Source organism: Cetorhinus maximus, chromosome 5 (genome assembly GCF_964194155.1).
Source record: "Cetorhinus maximus chromosome 5, sCetMax3.hap1.1, whole genome shotgun sequence".
Taxonomy (NCBI): domain Eukaryota; kingdom Metazoa; phylum Chordata; class Chondrichthyes; order Lamniformes; family Cetorhinidae; genus Cetorhinus; species Cetorhinus maximus.
Genome location: NC_135883.1, coordinates 121,484,264 through 121,500,015, shown reverse-complemented (window position 1 = coordinate 121,500,015; position 15,752 = coordinate 121,484,264). Strand labels below are relative to the sequence as shown.

General features: G+C 45.4%; 1 protein-coding gene across 2 annotated transcripts in view; it reads left to right on the top strand.

The window, feature by feature from the left end:
• ankrd6b (ankyrin repeat domain 6b) overlaps positions 1–15,752 on the top strand; it is a 219,020-nt gene that overhangs the window by 97,085 nt on the left and 106,183 nt on the right. Inside the window, exons 1-2 of one of the 2 annotated variants that reach the window (XM_078542408.1) lie at positions 8,169–8,292; positions 9,251–9,394. The exons of the other annotated variant lie outside the window; for it this stretch is intronic. The gene's annotated coding sequence lies outside the window, so the exon portion shown is untranslated. Of the gene's footprint in view, positions 1–8,168; positions 8,293–9,250; positions 9,395–15,752 lie in introns of those variants that run through there. 2 annotated transcript variants of the gene reach the window in all.

Sequence of the window (15,752 nt, the reverse complement as noted above, 5' to 3'; positions counted from 1 at the left end):
CATGGACATGGCTCTGCTGCGAAGCAACGCACGGAAGTTGGGAAGTCACCACTGAGGGGCTGCTCACAACAGATGATGGTCGAGGGGATGGAGAGGAAGGTCCAGCTGCGTTTGGGAGAGGAAGATGTACTGCGGGGGGGTTGGGGGGTGGAGGTGGGGGGGGGGTGATGGTTGTGGGAGAGGAAGAGGTGTCAGGATGGGGTGAGGTTTGGAGGGGAGGAATGAAGGTGTCGGGGTGGGGAGAGGTTGGGAGGTGGGAGGGAGTATGGAGGTAGGAGGGGGTAATGGGAAAAGATGGCAACTGGGGAGGTAGGTGTAAGGGGGGTAGAAGGTGTAAGGGAAAGAGTCCGGAGGGGTGGAAGAACTACTGAGACAGGAGGGAGTAAGGCTGGAGGAAGGAGTCAGGAGGGGGTAAGGACTAAAGGTCGTGGAAGAAGTAAGGGTGTCATGGCATGGAAAGAAGATTGGCTGGCAAACAGGAAGCAGAGAGTAGGCATAAATGGTCTTTTTCAGGTTGGCAGGATGTAACGAGTGGCGTGCCGCAAGGATCAGTGCTGGAACCTCAACTGTTTACAATTTATATGAATGACTTGGACGAAGGGATTGAAAGGATGGTTGCCAAATTTGTTGATGACACAGAGGTAGGAAAGTAAGTTGTGAAGAGGACATAAGGAGGTTGCAAACAGATATAGATAGATTAAGTGACTGGGCAAAGATCTGGCAGATGGAATTTAATGTTGGAAAATGTGAAATTGTCCATTTTGGCAGGAAGAATGTAAGAGAAGCATATTTAAATGGTGAGAGATTGCAGAGCTTTGAGGTGCAGTGCGATCTGGGTGTCCTAGTGCATGAATCACAAAAGGTTAGTATGCAGGTACAGCAAGTAATTAGGAAAGCTAATAGAATGTTATCATTTATTGTGAGGGGAATTGAATATGTAAGTAGGGAGATTATGCTTCAGTTGTACAGGGCACTACTAGTGAGACCATATTTCGAGTACACTATTGGTCACCTTATTCAAGGAAGGATGTAAATGCATTAGAAGCAGTTCAGAGAAGGTTTACCAGGCTAATACCTGGAATGGGTGGGTTGTCTTATGAGGTAAGGTTGGACAGACTATTCTGGAGTTTAGGAGAGTAAGAGGAGACTTGATTGAAACATATAAGATCCTGAGGGGTCTTGACAGGGTGGATGTGGAGAGGATGATTCCTCTTGTGGAAGAATCTAGAACTAGAGGTCAATGTTTAAAAATAAGGTGTCGCCCATTTAAAACAGAGATGAGGCAAATTTCTTTCATTCAGGGGGTCATTAGTCTTTGGAACTCTCTTCTTGAAAAGGTGGTAGAAGCAGAGCCTATGAATACTTTTAAGGCAAAGGTGGATAGATTCTTGGCAAGCAAGGGGGTGATAGGTTATCAGGGGTAAGCGTGATGCAGATTTCAGGTTACTATCAGACCAGGCATGATCTTATTAAATAGCAAAGCAGGCTGCATGGCCTACTCCTGCTCCTTGCTTGTATGTGTCTGATGGAGTCAGGAAGGGGGAAGGACTAAGCGGAGGGGGAGTATGGGGGTGGAGAAAGAGGTTCCAAGGGGGAAAGGGCCCGGTGTGGGAGGGTGGTGGGGATGTCCAGATGAATGTCCAGGGTAGGGCTCTGATGAGTCCTCTTTGGGAGCGAACTGAGGGTGGGTGTGGAATGAGGGAATGGTGAGAATGACCAATGGAAGAGTGAGGTGGTAGGGTGAGAGGGTGAGGGTTCAACAGTAGCTATAGAACGGAGGGTGAGGGTGGCAATTGGGGACTCAGCGACAGACACGGACCCTGGGGGTGGGGAGGAGGAGGTCGGGGATGGGGATGTGAATGTGGATGGGGGTGGGATTTTCAGGACGGAAGGGAACGTGCACATTCACTTGGACATCCGTGAAGTGAAAGGGTTGTGGCTGGTAGGTCATGGAGAGGAGGTGGAAGGTGAAGCCAGGGAGGGTCAGCTGTGATCGGGGTAAAGAAATGGGTGACTGGGGGAGGGGAAAAGACGGGGGAGTGCATGAGAAACTGAATCAAGACCATGCTGCCCAAATCAAAAGGAAAACAACAGTTGTGATGGGCGAGACCAAGAGCTGCATGAGAGTGTGATCTTTGGGTGGGCGGAGATGCAGGTCAGCTCAGATGGGCAACTGAAAGCAAACCCTGGCAGACAACATTGAAAATGCTGAGGACATTGAGGTGAGTGAAGGATCCGCATGCGTGGGAGAGTGCTTGTATGAGGCTCTGAAAGGCCCTTCCCCACCCTCGCTACTCCCTCCGGAATCACTCGTTGGCCAGCTGTTCCTCTGCGGTGACAGAGGACAAGGCTGAGGGGCTCACAGGCAAAGGGAGAGGACAGACTCTCAGATTCCTGAGTGGATGATCCAGGGGTGCCCAGCTGCCGCTCCTTCCTTCGGGTGCCCGGGGGCTCTGACCTGACTCCTTGATGGGAAGAAGCACCTGGAGGGATGTCAAGGTGCCCTGTGTTTCTCCTCGCATTGCCACTGCAGGAACTCACCCATGGCTCCCACGATGGAATGCAGGTTTACATACATCTCTGCGTTCTGCTGGACCTGGGTCTCCCTGGTGTCTGCCAGCCTCTTCATGGAGACCTCTATATGTGCACATGTGGGCACCACTTCATCAGAGAGCAGGCAGATGCACTCCTCCGATTCGTGTGCCACTCTTGAGGGCTCCCAACAGCTCTGCGTGATGTTCCCCTGCCTTCTGCTCTTCTCCATGCTGAGTTGGAAGGCCAAATCCAGAGGCTTCTCATCTGACTCGGACTTCACAGATGCCTCTTCCCCAGCAGTTCCCCGAGTGCTGGGGAGCTTGGCTGAATCTGCCTCCTCCCACTGGGGGCACGTGTCCATGTGGTGACCACCAGATTGTGAACCTGAACCTGCTCTAGATCTAGATCCCACTGAGGTGTGTGTCTGCGCTGGTGGAGGATATGGGTAAGCACTGTGACGGGTCTTCCAGGCTGCTTATTTCCAGCTCTTCAATGGAGGAGGTGTCATATTGACTGGAGGTGAGGACGTGGATGGAGCTGAGGGACTGGCTGGCTGAGGGTGTCGGTTACTTGGCAGAGCTCCCTGTGAACCAAAGTAGAGGTAAGTAGTGCATCGCAGCAGAGTCAAAAGCATGAGAGAGAGCACTCACATTTGCGTTGAGAGAGGGATGATGTGGTGCAGGATCCTCACGTGGATGTTCACCACTGACCTCACCATCGCTGCAGGCAAGGCCCATGTCCTCACCAGTCAGTGCGATGGCACACTCCCCAAAGTGAGGGAGGGGCCTAATGTGGGCCACTCCACTACCCGGTCTGGGACCTCTTCCTGCTGTTGTAAGCCAGCTTCTCCTGCATGAAAACGGGTGGAGAGAGTGTGAGCAGGACACATGACACTGAGTGGAATGTTTGTGCAGTGAGTGGAGCCATGGAAGGGATGAGGATACGAGCTCGAGAGGATATGAGCCTGATGGAGATGTGAGGGTGTGTGTGAGAGTTAGTGGTGTTGTCCCTTGAGGTGTGAGACCCCTGTGGATGTGTGATGGGTTTGAGTGTATGAGTACCCTGGCAGAACGGATGAGACCATTCATCTTCTTTTGGCACTGGGTGGCTGTCCTCTTTTGAAGAGTGTTGGTGCTGACCACTACTGCCACTGCCTCACATGCTGGATTAGTGACCTTGCTTTTTTTTAATACTTATTTGTCCTTGGGATGTGGGTGTTGCTGGCTAGGCCAGTGTTTTTTGCCCATCCCATTGCCCTTGAGGGCATTTAAGAGTCAACCACATGGCTCTGGGTCTGGAATCACATGTAGGCCAAATCAGGTAAAGACAGCAGATTTCCTTCCCTAAAGGGCATTAGTGAACCAGATGGGTTTTTACAACAATTGACAATGATTTCATGGTCACTGCTAGACTTTTAATTCCAGATTTTTATTGAAATCAAATTCTACCATCTGCCAGAGCGTTGATTACCAATCTAGTGATAATACCACTACGCCACTGCCTCCCGCTTGCTAGCCTTTGCCCAGAGCAGAGTTAGGGGATTTCTTGGTGGGCTTCCACTGTGTCCAGTAGGTGCTCAGTGGGGGGGGGGCGTTGCTAAATCTGGGGGCAGCATGTCTCCTCACTTTGGCAGCCATGACTTTGCACTAGCTTCCTTGAAGAGTGGTAGCTCTTTGCAAGGACAACCTTTAAATATGGCGCCCAGTTTACCGAAAGCCTGATGTGACGGCGGGGTGGGCAAATGACAGGACGCCCCACCAACAACCCAGCGTGTTTCCAGGGAATGCATGATTAATGAGGCGGGATTGGGATGACATGTTGTGAAAAGATGCCATTGTGGCCGGTGGGTAAAATGTTCTTTTTCCCCGCACACTACCACACTTAAGAGGTTAGTATAATTGCAACAAAAAGTGTTTCACAGATCTTGAGGAAAGGCAGATTTAGCTGGGACCTCTGCAAGTTCTCATAGAAAGATTTCTTAGCTGGAGGAAGTAGAAATTAGGAGTAGAAAAGCTGAGCATCGTGTTGAGTTTGGAATTTGATGAGATGGTGCATAAAGTTTTTTGATTAAGTGACAGATCAGACAAAAAAAAGATAATACGCAAGTAGCAACCAATGTGGCTGAGGAGAGTGTTCAGTATCCAAGGTATCAGTGATCATGAGTAGATCTGAAAGAAGAGTTTGAGTCTGGAATCTGCATGGACTGAGTTGGAGCTTTGAGCAGCAGCTGAAAAATGGAGATGTATTTTTTTTAATCAATTTGTGGAATGGCCTATGAGAAGATGATTTCAGAGGGCATTTAAGAGTCAACCACATTGTGGTGGGCTTGGGGCCACATATAGGCCAGACCAGGTAAGGACAGCAGAAGAAAGAAATCCACCTGGTTTCTACAATAGGTTTTTACAACAATCATTTCATGGTCATCATTTTTATGTCCAGATTTTTATTGAATTCAAATTCCACCATCTGCCCTGGTGGATTTGAACCCAGGTCCCCAGAGTATTACCCTGGGTTCCTAGATTACAAGTCCAGTGACAATATCACTATGCCACCACCTCCCTTACCACTGTAATGATGAGAGTCACTGACTCCATCTCTCTGCCTGCTGTCTGAACCTGCAGCAGACCATTTGCAGCCTTGGTATCTTGTTTGACCCTGGGGTGAGCTTCCAACCCTATATACACTCCATCTCCAAGACCGCCTACTTTCAGCTCCATAACATCATCTGTCTTTTCCCCTGCCCAGTTCATCTGCTGTTCAAACCCTCACCAAACCATATCACTATTACCTCTAGACCCAACTATTCCAATTCTCTCTTGGCCAGCATTCTACCTTACACCCCTTGCAAAGTAGAGTTCATTCAAAACTCTGCTGACCTTATACTAACTCACACCGAGTCATATTTATCCATCATTCCTTGTTCGCTGACCTACATTGGCCCCCAGTCCATTAATGCCTTGATGTAAAAATTTTCATTTTTGCTTCAAATCTCCCAAGGCCTCAACCCTGTCCTATCTCTGTGTCCTCCTGCAGCCCTGTACTCTCCAACTTTTATTGCTGTCTCATTGATGGCTGTGCCTTTGGCAGACCCTCCCTCCCTAAACCTCTTTGCCCCTCTCTCCTCCTTTAAGGCACTTCTTAAAATCTACCTCTCAGCATGTTTTTGGTCACCTGATATAATATTGCCTTAGGTGACCCCGTGTCAAATTCTGTTTGATAAAACTTCTGTGAAGTACCTTGCAATGTTTTACTATATTAAAGGCGCTATATGAATACAAGAGATATGGAGAGGTTTAGGGAGGGAATTTCGGAGCTTAGAATCAGGGCAGCTGAAGGCACGGCTGCCAATAATGGAATGACGAAAATCGGGGATCCCAAGGCCTGTACTAATGCTCCGGAGATCTGGGGTGGAATCTTCCAGTCTTGCCAGCAGCAAGAAGCTTGGTGGGCGGGGAAACTTAGTTTGGCTGGAGGCCAAAAATCAGTTTCCCGACGGTGGGATGAACTTTAGCAATTATGTTCTTGGGGGATTAAAGACGGGCCGAGCTTCCCGACAAACAATATTGGGAAGCCCTTTTGCATACATTAGCAAGTCATGCATGCTCATTAAAAGGCACCCTGCCAAAGTAAGTTCCCCACCAGTGAGAAATTGGAACCTGTTCTTTTACAACTGCACATAAGTGGCCTGCACCTGGCGAGCTAGACTTCTTCCATAATTAATGGTGAGTTGCCGCTGCATTGTCCTCCTTGGGGAGCGTCTGTAAATGCCAGCCTGTGCTTGAGGCAGTGCAAGTTGTGTGGAGGATGACTGAGGAAGGGGTAAGTGGGGAAGGGTGGAGCAGTGGTGGGAAAAGGTAGAAGGGATAGTGCAGGCTGTCCAGATGCCCTTTAAGTTTGGTGCCCGGACCTTCAACCCCATGAGGTAAAGGTGGGGGCATCGACTGCCTGCCCACCCCTGCCACGAGATTCGCCATGCTCCACACGGTTTTATAGATAATGAGCTGACCAGCGCAAGGCTGTGCATGGTCAGCCGTCCCACCCGCCAAGTGGAAATCACTCCAATTTCCACTCCCGACACCAAATGTAGACTTCAGAATGGAAGATTCCGGCCATAAGTTCAAATCCCGCCATGGCAACTGGAGAAGTTTTAATTTAATTAATAAAGCTAATGTAGTTTCATAAATAATGAGCATGAAACTACTGCATTGTTGTAAAAATCCATCTGGTCCACTAATGTCCTTTAGCGGGTAAAATCTGCCATCCTTACCTAGTTTGGCTTACAAGTGACTTCAGATCCACAGCTTATTCGTTAACTCTTAACTGCCCTCTGAAATGGCCTAGCAAGCCACTTAGTTGTATCAAACAGCAACAGAAAAAAGCACTGTGAATGTACCTCCACATAGACTGCAGCGGTCCAAGAAGATGGCTCACCACCACCTTCTCAAGGGCAATTATGGATGTGCAATAAATGCTGGCCTTGCTTATGGTGCTCACAATCCAAGAATGAGGAAAATAGAAAGGAGGTTGTGTAAGTGCAAGGCCGCCGAGGAATTGGAAAATAACAATGAGAATTTTAAATCAAGGCATTGCCGGGAACCAATATAGGTCAAGTGCACACTGGGGCGATGGGTGAATGGGACTGGGATGGAATGACGGAGTGAGCAGCAGAGGTTTGGGTGAGCTCAAGATTTTGTAGGGTGGAAGAAGTTGCGAGGTCAGCCAGGAGAGTCAAATCTAGAGGTAACCAAGGCATGTATAACCTGCAGTGCTTTGTAACTGTGTCTTTAATCCAGATTACAGAAGAGAGTTTCTAGTGAAATACAAAAGGAGGAAGGCAGAGTTAAGTGCTGTTTGGAAAACATTAATTCTCCATTAATATTGTATTTCAGAAAGTTTGGTGCTCATTGAGCTTCAAACAGAAATAACAAAGAGGAAACTGCTTGGTTTATAGTTCAAATAAAATTACCCTTCATCTGATAATTACATCAATTATTGAAATTGTTATTTTAATTTTTTACCTTTCCATCCGTTACCAACTGGGGTGAAAGCAGTGGCTGGTGTGTATTTACTGATTAATACATTGAAACTCTCAAAGTGCCTTTGCTATTTCTTCGCTTCATAAGATTTTACATGTATTACTGATGGAACCAGCAACAAGAAAAACCTAAACAACACATTCGTCAGAAGTTTAGTTTAGTTAATATTTGTTAAAGTTCCAAGGGACTTCATAGGAGCATAATCAGATGAAAATTGACACTGATCCAAAGAAGGAGTGGCTAAAAGCTTGATTAGTGGCTTCATCCCAAAAATGCACCCTTGGCTGGCCTCCCACATTCTACCCTCTGTAAACTTAATCAGCCAAAACTCTCTTGCCCGTGCCTTAACGCGCAGCAAGTCCAGTCCCCCCCCCATCACCACTGTGTTTGCTGACCTAGGTGGCTCCTGGCTAAGCTACGTCTTGATTTTAAAATTATCATCCTTGTTTTTGAAATCTCTCTTGCCCCTGTCTATCTCTGTAATCTCCTCCGGCCCCACAATGCTCTGAGGTATCTGCAAGCCTCTCATTCTGGCCTCTTGCACATTCCCAATTTTAATTGCTCTACCATTAGTGGCTGTGCCTTCAGTTGCCTAGGCTCCAAACTCTGGATACCATCCTTACACCTCTCCACCTCTCTACCTCACTTGAGACAATACGGACTCGAAACGTCAACTGTATCCCTCTCCGCAGATGCTGTCAGACCTGCTGAGTTTTTCCAGGTATTTTTGCTTTTGTTCTTCAAATATACTGCTTTGGCTAAGCTTTTGGTCACCTGACCTGATATCTCCTTATGCGGTGTGGTGTCATACTGGTTTCACAATGCTCCTGAGAATGTGCCTGTTTCATTACATTAAAGGCGCTTTATAAACATAAGTCGTTGTTATTATAAAATACTTATGTATATGTAATGAGAGCAGCCCCTTACATGAATATGGGGAAGGGGAGCATTACTATAAGCAGTGTGCTGTAAATTAAAATACTGTCTTTAGTTAAACATGTAATTAACAATCTGACATATTTGGAGGAACTTTAAAGTTTGTGAGAGAGATTTTAAATATTGGACCTTCCCTTCCCTCCACCCCTCCCCCATCCTCCCAAGCAAAGACACATGGTTGGTTCTACTTTCAGGGAACAGCGTTCAGCAGTGACTCTTTGCAATGAATTCTGAAGCATTAATGTAGATTGGTGACTTTTTAAATCTTGGGTGCCTGCCTGGAGAGATCAACGACTTTTGTGAAAGGATCCAGAAAATGAAAAATGACATTAAATTTCACCTTTCCCTCATAAGGTGGTCGCAATGTTTTTCTTTTCCCTTCTGAGGAATCAGAACTTGGCATAATTTTTATCAAAATGTCAGATATATAAATTCAGTTTAAAACACCATTTGTGTTTGTAAATTACAAGCAGAAAGAAAGTTTCAGGAGCATATATTCATGAAGGGAATGCTCGTTCGAACCAAAATGCATTTTGAAACTACTGCAGATTCTTGGAGGATGACAAATTTTTGAGGAGGTACTTGTTACCAAAGCAAGCACAGCTGAAAGCCAAACTAATCCCCTGTGTGAATAATGAGTCGTCAGGCTGTGGTAACATGGTTTATGTGATTGTGCTGACAAGTGTCTTGATGAGGTGATTCAGTTCAAATAATATGAGCATTTGCATTTCTTCTTGCTTCAGGGAATTTTCTGAATGGAAGTGTGCTAGGCTGACACGAGGAATAAACATAAGTGGCATTATCAATCATCTGGAGAGAGGCGTTTTATAAATCGAGGGACTTCTTGTTTCCCATTGTGGTGAAGATTATGGGAATATGGTTCCAAGGTAAGCAGTGTGAACAGTTATGAATTCACTAATGTTGATTGACCAGGACAGTCGAGATCTCACCCGCTCTCTTTGAACAGTGCTGTGGAGTCATTTATGTCCATTGGAGAGGTCAGAGGGGGCCTCAGTTTAACATTGCGTCTGACAGTGCAGCACTTCCTTGGTGTAGTCTGGATTATACACAGAAATTCCTGAAGTGACTCTGTTGTGGTCTCTTGCCTAAGAGGTAAGACTACTAACGCTGAATCAAGGCCAACGCCTAAAAGATAATAGATACCTAAAAATATAAGTGCAATGTTGTGATGTTAAGTGATGACACCCCAAGAAGTCAGCTTGTGGCATTGCTTTTTTAATTCTTTAGGTATATGCCTGTGCTTCAGACTAACTTCAATTACATTTAAAGAAAAAGTGCTGGTGTGGGGATTTCAAGTGGAGGAGAGTTTCTTGCCTCATAATATTGAGTTCCATACCTTGCATCATTGTGCTGGTGCATTAGCCTTGTTTGTGCCAATAGGATTTTATTGACTTGGAGCCACAGGAGCACTGATTTCCTCTGAAATCCAGAGTGCCACTTGCAAACTCACAGGTATATTTGCTCAACACATCATATTAGGCACATCTACACGTACACTTTAATGCCACTGCCAATTTTAGAAGGTACCAGAGGACCCCTATATCCTAGCTTGAAACAAGAAACCAGCTAAAAATTTCTGGGCACTGGCATTGTAGGACACTAATATATTTCACAATAGCACTGATTTTTGCATGTGTTTTAATTAAGTCTTTTCATATTCCTCTTTCTCCCACCTAAGTTCGGCCACAGGCAGAGTCACACTTAATCCCAGTTACTAAGTTTGCTAAATATCCACGGCTGACAATGAAATTTGAATTCAGTTTAAAAAAAAAAATCTGGAATTAAAAGTCTGATGATGACCACGAAACCATTGCTGATTGTTGTAAAAATCCACCTGGTTCACTAATGTCCTTTAGGGAAGGAAATCTGCCATTCTTACCTGGTCTGGCCTACATGTGACTCCAGACCCACAGCAATGTGGTTGACTCTTAAATGCCATCTGAACAAGGGATGGGCAATAAATGCTGGCCTAAGCAGCGATGCCCAAATCCCATGAACGAATAAGAAAAATCAGCAATCTAACCCATAATTATGAAAGAAGCAAAACACAGGGTAATTCCAATTAAAAGTGAATCTGCATTTTTCAAATGGAAACCTATTTGTTTTATCTCTCTGTCTGTGAAAAATAGACTCCTCCCTGTCAGCACCAGTATTAAATTCGCCTTCTTCGTAAAATCCAATGTTTTGTCAGTTCTAATTGAGAAGAAAACTGAAGTGATCCATTCAGTTTTGGGCTGATGATCCTAAATGCTACTCACTTTCAGGCATTTGTTGTTCTTTGACATTTCACTTGTAGCACAATAGCTGATAACACGTTGTGTAGAAGTCAATGTAAACTATGAAGTATGCAATAAAGCAGAAAAGCTGTATAACCACACCTGGGCTGTTTGCAGAGTGAAGATGTGGCACTTGACATCTCATTCAAAGAATGGCATCTCTCTGACAGTGCATTGCAGTTCTTCACTGGAGTGTCAGACTGGCTTATGTACCCAAGTCATATTTAGGGTGGAAGTCATGAATGTACCTAGCTAACTCATACTTACCCAACTGATCTTTCTCAGTTATCTGCATGCAAATCCGATGTGACATTTATCCTCACCAGCACCCCCTGCATCCCGCAGAACCTCAACACCACCTTTATCTAACATAGGGACAACTATACCAATTGTATGTTCCACCATTGACCTTTCTGAGATCCAATAACTCTGCGCAGACCAAGAATTAAACGTGGGATCTGGATGGTTCCGTTCCATAGTGCAGTAGATAAATGTACTATCATGCCAGCATTTTACGGTATTTTTATATACTATCTAGAATTCTCATTTGCTGAAAAAATAGTTTCCCTAGTTAAATGGTGAGTGGACACATAAAGAAAAACGAAGTGCCCTGTCACATATATCTTAAATAACTCCCCAGTAAACCGTTTCCCAGCACACACAGTTTGTCTACATGTTGTCTTTTAGATGCCTTTGTCAGGCTGTCTTTTCAGGAGCTGGGAGGAGACCAATTATGTACGTAATGACAGATTTCAGCATGCCCCGCAGCACACACTACTTTTGCGAGATGTTCTGGTTAGAATAGGTCTTGCATAAAGTGTGTAAACAATAAGGAGGCTGAAGAAGGCTCTGATGTACAAGCTGCTCCTTCACATCTGTGAGTGCTTACATGGTCTTGAATACCACTCTATAAAATGTGAAATTTTTAACAAAGCTGTAGTTGGCATTCGAAGTTGAAATTTCCTAAGCCTAATGCTATTTTATTCTTCCTTTTTCCTTAAAGAATTACTAAAGAGGAGAATGACTTACTATGTGTGTAACTAAGATCTGATAAAGATTGCTCTAGGTAAAGATTTGTTTTAATCCACCCATGTAGCACTTTGTTGCTTAGTGGCCCATGTGAAGCAAATCACGATTCTAATAGTGAGGTCTCTTTTTTATTCTTGCATAGGATGTGGGAATCGCTGGCTAGGCCAGCATTTATTACCCATCCCTAATTGCCCTTGAGAAGGTGGTGGTGAAGCCACCTTCTTGCACAGCTGCAGTCCATGTGGTGTAGTTACACCCATGGTGCTGTTAGGGAGAGAAAAGTTGTGTTGAAAACTGTCAGCTCTTAGTTTCTTCAGTATACCAAACTAGCTTGGACCAATGTTGAAAGTGAGAAACCGCAGAATATTTAATTGAATCCATGTGGAAAGAAAGTCCAACCTCTAAATATTAATCCATTACATAAACTGATCATTTCACTGGTTATATGGAGATCATTAATGCTGTGGGTAAATAATTAGCAAGTGATATAACCAATCAAGCAAGGTAATGGAGGCGAAACATTGGAATTCTTCAAAACACAATGATATGCTTGATTGGGGAGTTAATGTGTTAGAATGATGAGTTTCTGTGAGTCAAGTGATTTTTTTCTCACCTCTGCCTAGAATGTTCAATATCTAATTTATAGACTCTGTGCTTAAAAACCGGCTAGAATGCTCCATCCGTGAATGCAAAAAAATTGAATCTTGAGACAATCAGTCTGACAAATTTCTATTACCACACACTTACAAGTATAATTAGTCTTACTAGAGTAGTTTCCATCTTCACATTACCTACCTTAATAATTTCGGCAGTGAAATTTAAAGTAATAATAGAGGTCAGGTGGCCTTTGTCCAAGAGCAGGGATTCTGATATTTTAAACTCCATCCACACCTTGCACTGCTCTTGCCCTGTGTCTCCCATCTTATTTGAGCAGATGTAATTGTAAAGGTAGCATAAGAGAATTATTTTACAGTTTTTAAAGTTGGCTTCCAAATCTCATTTTGAATATTTTGACTTATTAACATGATAAGTAATGTACATGTGACCTACAGCAGCAATTCATTGGATTTCTTTCATTAGTGTGAAAATTCTTGTTGAATATTGTACTTGTTCAAAAACTATGAATTAGAATCTCATTACCAGGAATGTGTTAGTTCAATACAGTGAATTGCAGATTGTTATTTAACAGTCCTGATCTAAAAATGTTGTAACTAAATCACCACCAAATACTCAGAATGCACAAGGCATTACAGTTCAATTTTCACTTCTGCATATGATTATATTTTGTAACTCAGCATAATGTTTTAAAATTGGCTGTCAATGTTTCCTCCATTACAACAGTGACTACACTTCAAAAGTACTTAGTTGGTTATAAAAGGAATAGGGACATCCTGGCCTAGGTTTTCGCTGCTGGGTCGAGTGTGGAGAGACCAGAGAATTCCAAGCTCTCCGAACCCGACCTTGAAAAATGGCCATCTGCAGTTGGGGTTTTCATTCCAGGGGTGTGGGCTGGATTGGAAGTTGGGCCTGCCACCCCCGGAATGAGTGTGGAGGCTGCCGGGTGTGGAAGTGGGCTGGGTGGAGGGCCTCTGTGCTCTGGCACTTTTTGTTTAAGTTATTTGAAAATGATTAAAACAAAAAATAGCCTTCCAGCCTTCACCCCTCACCTCTCCACACACTCCCCATACCCCCTCCATGCCAATGTACGCCACTTCATTCTGCCAACCACACCGCATGGCCCCGCATAGTTCCTATGCCAACCCATGCCCCTCTACCCACTTCCCATGGCACTTTATAACCCCTTTGCAAACCCATGCCCCCCCCACCAATAACCCTTTGCTATCTGTCCCTCCATGCCAACTCTCTTAGTATCCTTATACAGGTCTTTGACAGCTTTGATAGGTCCTTGATAACTTTGACAGTCCCTTGACAGTGATAGTTCTTTGACAGCTCCAGTGAGTTTATGCACTTTTTATACTTAATCATTTTTACTTTTAACAATCCCAAAGGATGCTGTGCCTCTCCCAAAGGTGACCCAGGATCATATCCAGAGGGGTACCCTAGCTATCCAAATGAATCCACCAAGTTCAGACGTCCTCTTAATTGGTATAATCTGCACACTCCGGGTTTCACACCCCTGGCCTACCAAAGTCCCACTTCAGTGGAGGCAGTTTGTGACATAAATGGCCAGCTGTCTCCATAAACTGCACATATACGAACCCCAGCCTGATCCAGTCCTGCCCCCGCGAAAATAGGAAATGCTGTGTTCGGGGATGAGACTTAGAACTGGGATTTTCACCATGACGGAGAGCCTCTTCATCGTAGTGAAAATCTGGGCCCCTGAGTTCATGAAAGATGCTATAGAAATACAAGTCTGGCTGTCTTCCTAATTCAACAAAACATGATTTTCCTTTTCAAAGAACTATCATAACTTATCAATTTATGGTTTTCTTAAACTCGCAAAGGTACATCGAGAATCTACTGTCCCTGTATGTAACTTGCTTTTAACCATATAGTTAAGTAGCCAGGTTATTGTCACTTTTGAAAAGAATATTCATGTGCAGAATTTCAGGCTTGTGATGCATAGCTTATTTACAAATTCTCTCTTAAAATTGCTATATCTTTTGAACTTCAAATAAGCCAGTTTATCTAGTTTGGGCTGCTTTGTAAGAGATTTTCCTACAAATTGATTTATTTTAGAAGGAGAAATGATAATGAAGCAGATGACTGGGGCTGTACAGCAAACATATTTGCAATTGCATATTGGTTTTCAGCCACACAGTCATGTACATACAAGTCTGTATTCAATGTCAGGCCCCAAACATATCTGTCATTCTTGATTTTCCTTCATTTTTCATATGATTGCTTTTTTTCCATTTATTGACTAATGTTGCGCAGTTAAAGGGACCCATATTCATGTTTAACATCGGGAGTTTCATTTTAACATTGTTTCATGCTGCATTTGATGTAAGGCTGCGTGACCCTATTGGCACCCATTTTGGAGTGGCCTCTCCCATTCCTGACACTCCCAGTCATTGCCGACCCTCCCACTCGCTGCCTCTCCAGCTTGGGGCTTGCCTCTGCAACGCTGCAACCCGAAGCTGCTCTTGTTGAGAAATAGCTCTTCCTGCCTCCTGCTGCTTGTCACCTGAGCCCTCACACAGCAAGGGTTCGGGAGAGGAGGGGAGCGGGAGGGTCAGCAGTAACCCAGGAGGAGGGTTGGCGGAGAGAGGGGGGGTCGGTGAGAAGTCGGATCGGGGAGCAGGGATGTCTGGCAAGCGGGAGGTTGGGCGAGCTAGATCAGCGGCGAACATGAGCGTTGAGGAGAGGGAGAGGTGGCCAGCCGGAGGGGCATTGGGAAGCGGAAGATGCAGTGAGCAGAAGGGTTGGGAAACGGGAGAGGCAGAGAGCAGAAGGGTTGGGAAACGGGAGAGGCAGAGAGCAGAAGGGTTGGGAAACGGGAGAGGCAGAGAGCAGAAGGATTGGGAAGCGGGAGAGGCAGTAAGCAGGAGGGTTGGAGAGTGGAAGAGGCAGTGAGCAGGAGGGTTGGAGAGTGGAAGAGGCAGTGAGCAGGAGGGTTGGAGAGTGGAAGAGGCAGTGAGCAGGAGGGTTGGGAAGTGGGAGAGGCAGTGAGCAGGAGGGTTGGAGAGTGGAAGAGGCAGTGGGCAGGAGGGTTGGGAAGCGGGAGAGGCAGTGAGCAGGAGGGTTGGAGAGTGGGAGAGGCAGTGAGCAGGAGGGTTGGAGAGTGGGAGAGGCAGTGGGCAGGAGGGTTGGAGAGTGGAAGAGGCAGTGAGCAGGAGGGTTGGAGAGTGGGAGAGGCAGTGGGCAGGAGGGTTGGGAAGCGGGAGAGGCAATGAGCAGGAGGGTTGGAGAGTGGGAGAGGCAGTGAGCAGGAGGGTTGGAGAGTGGAAGAGGCAGT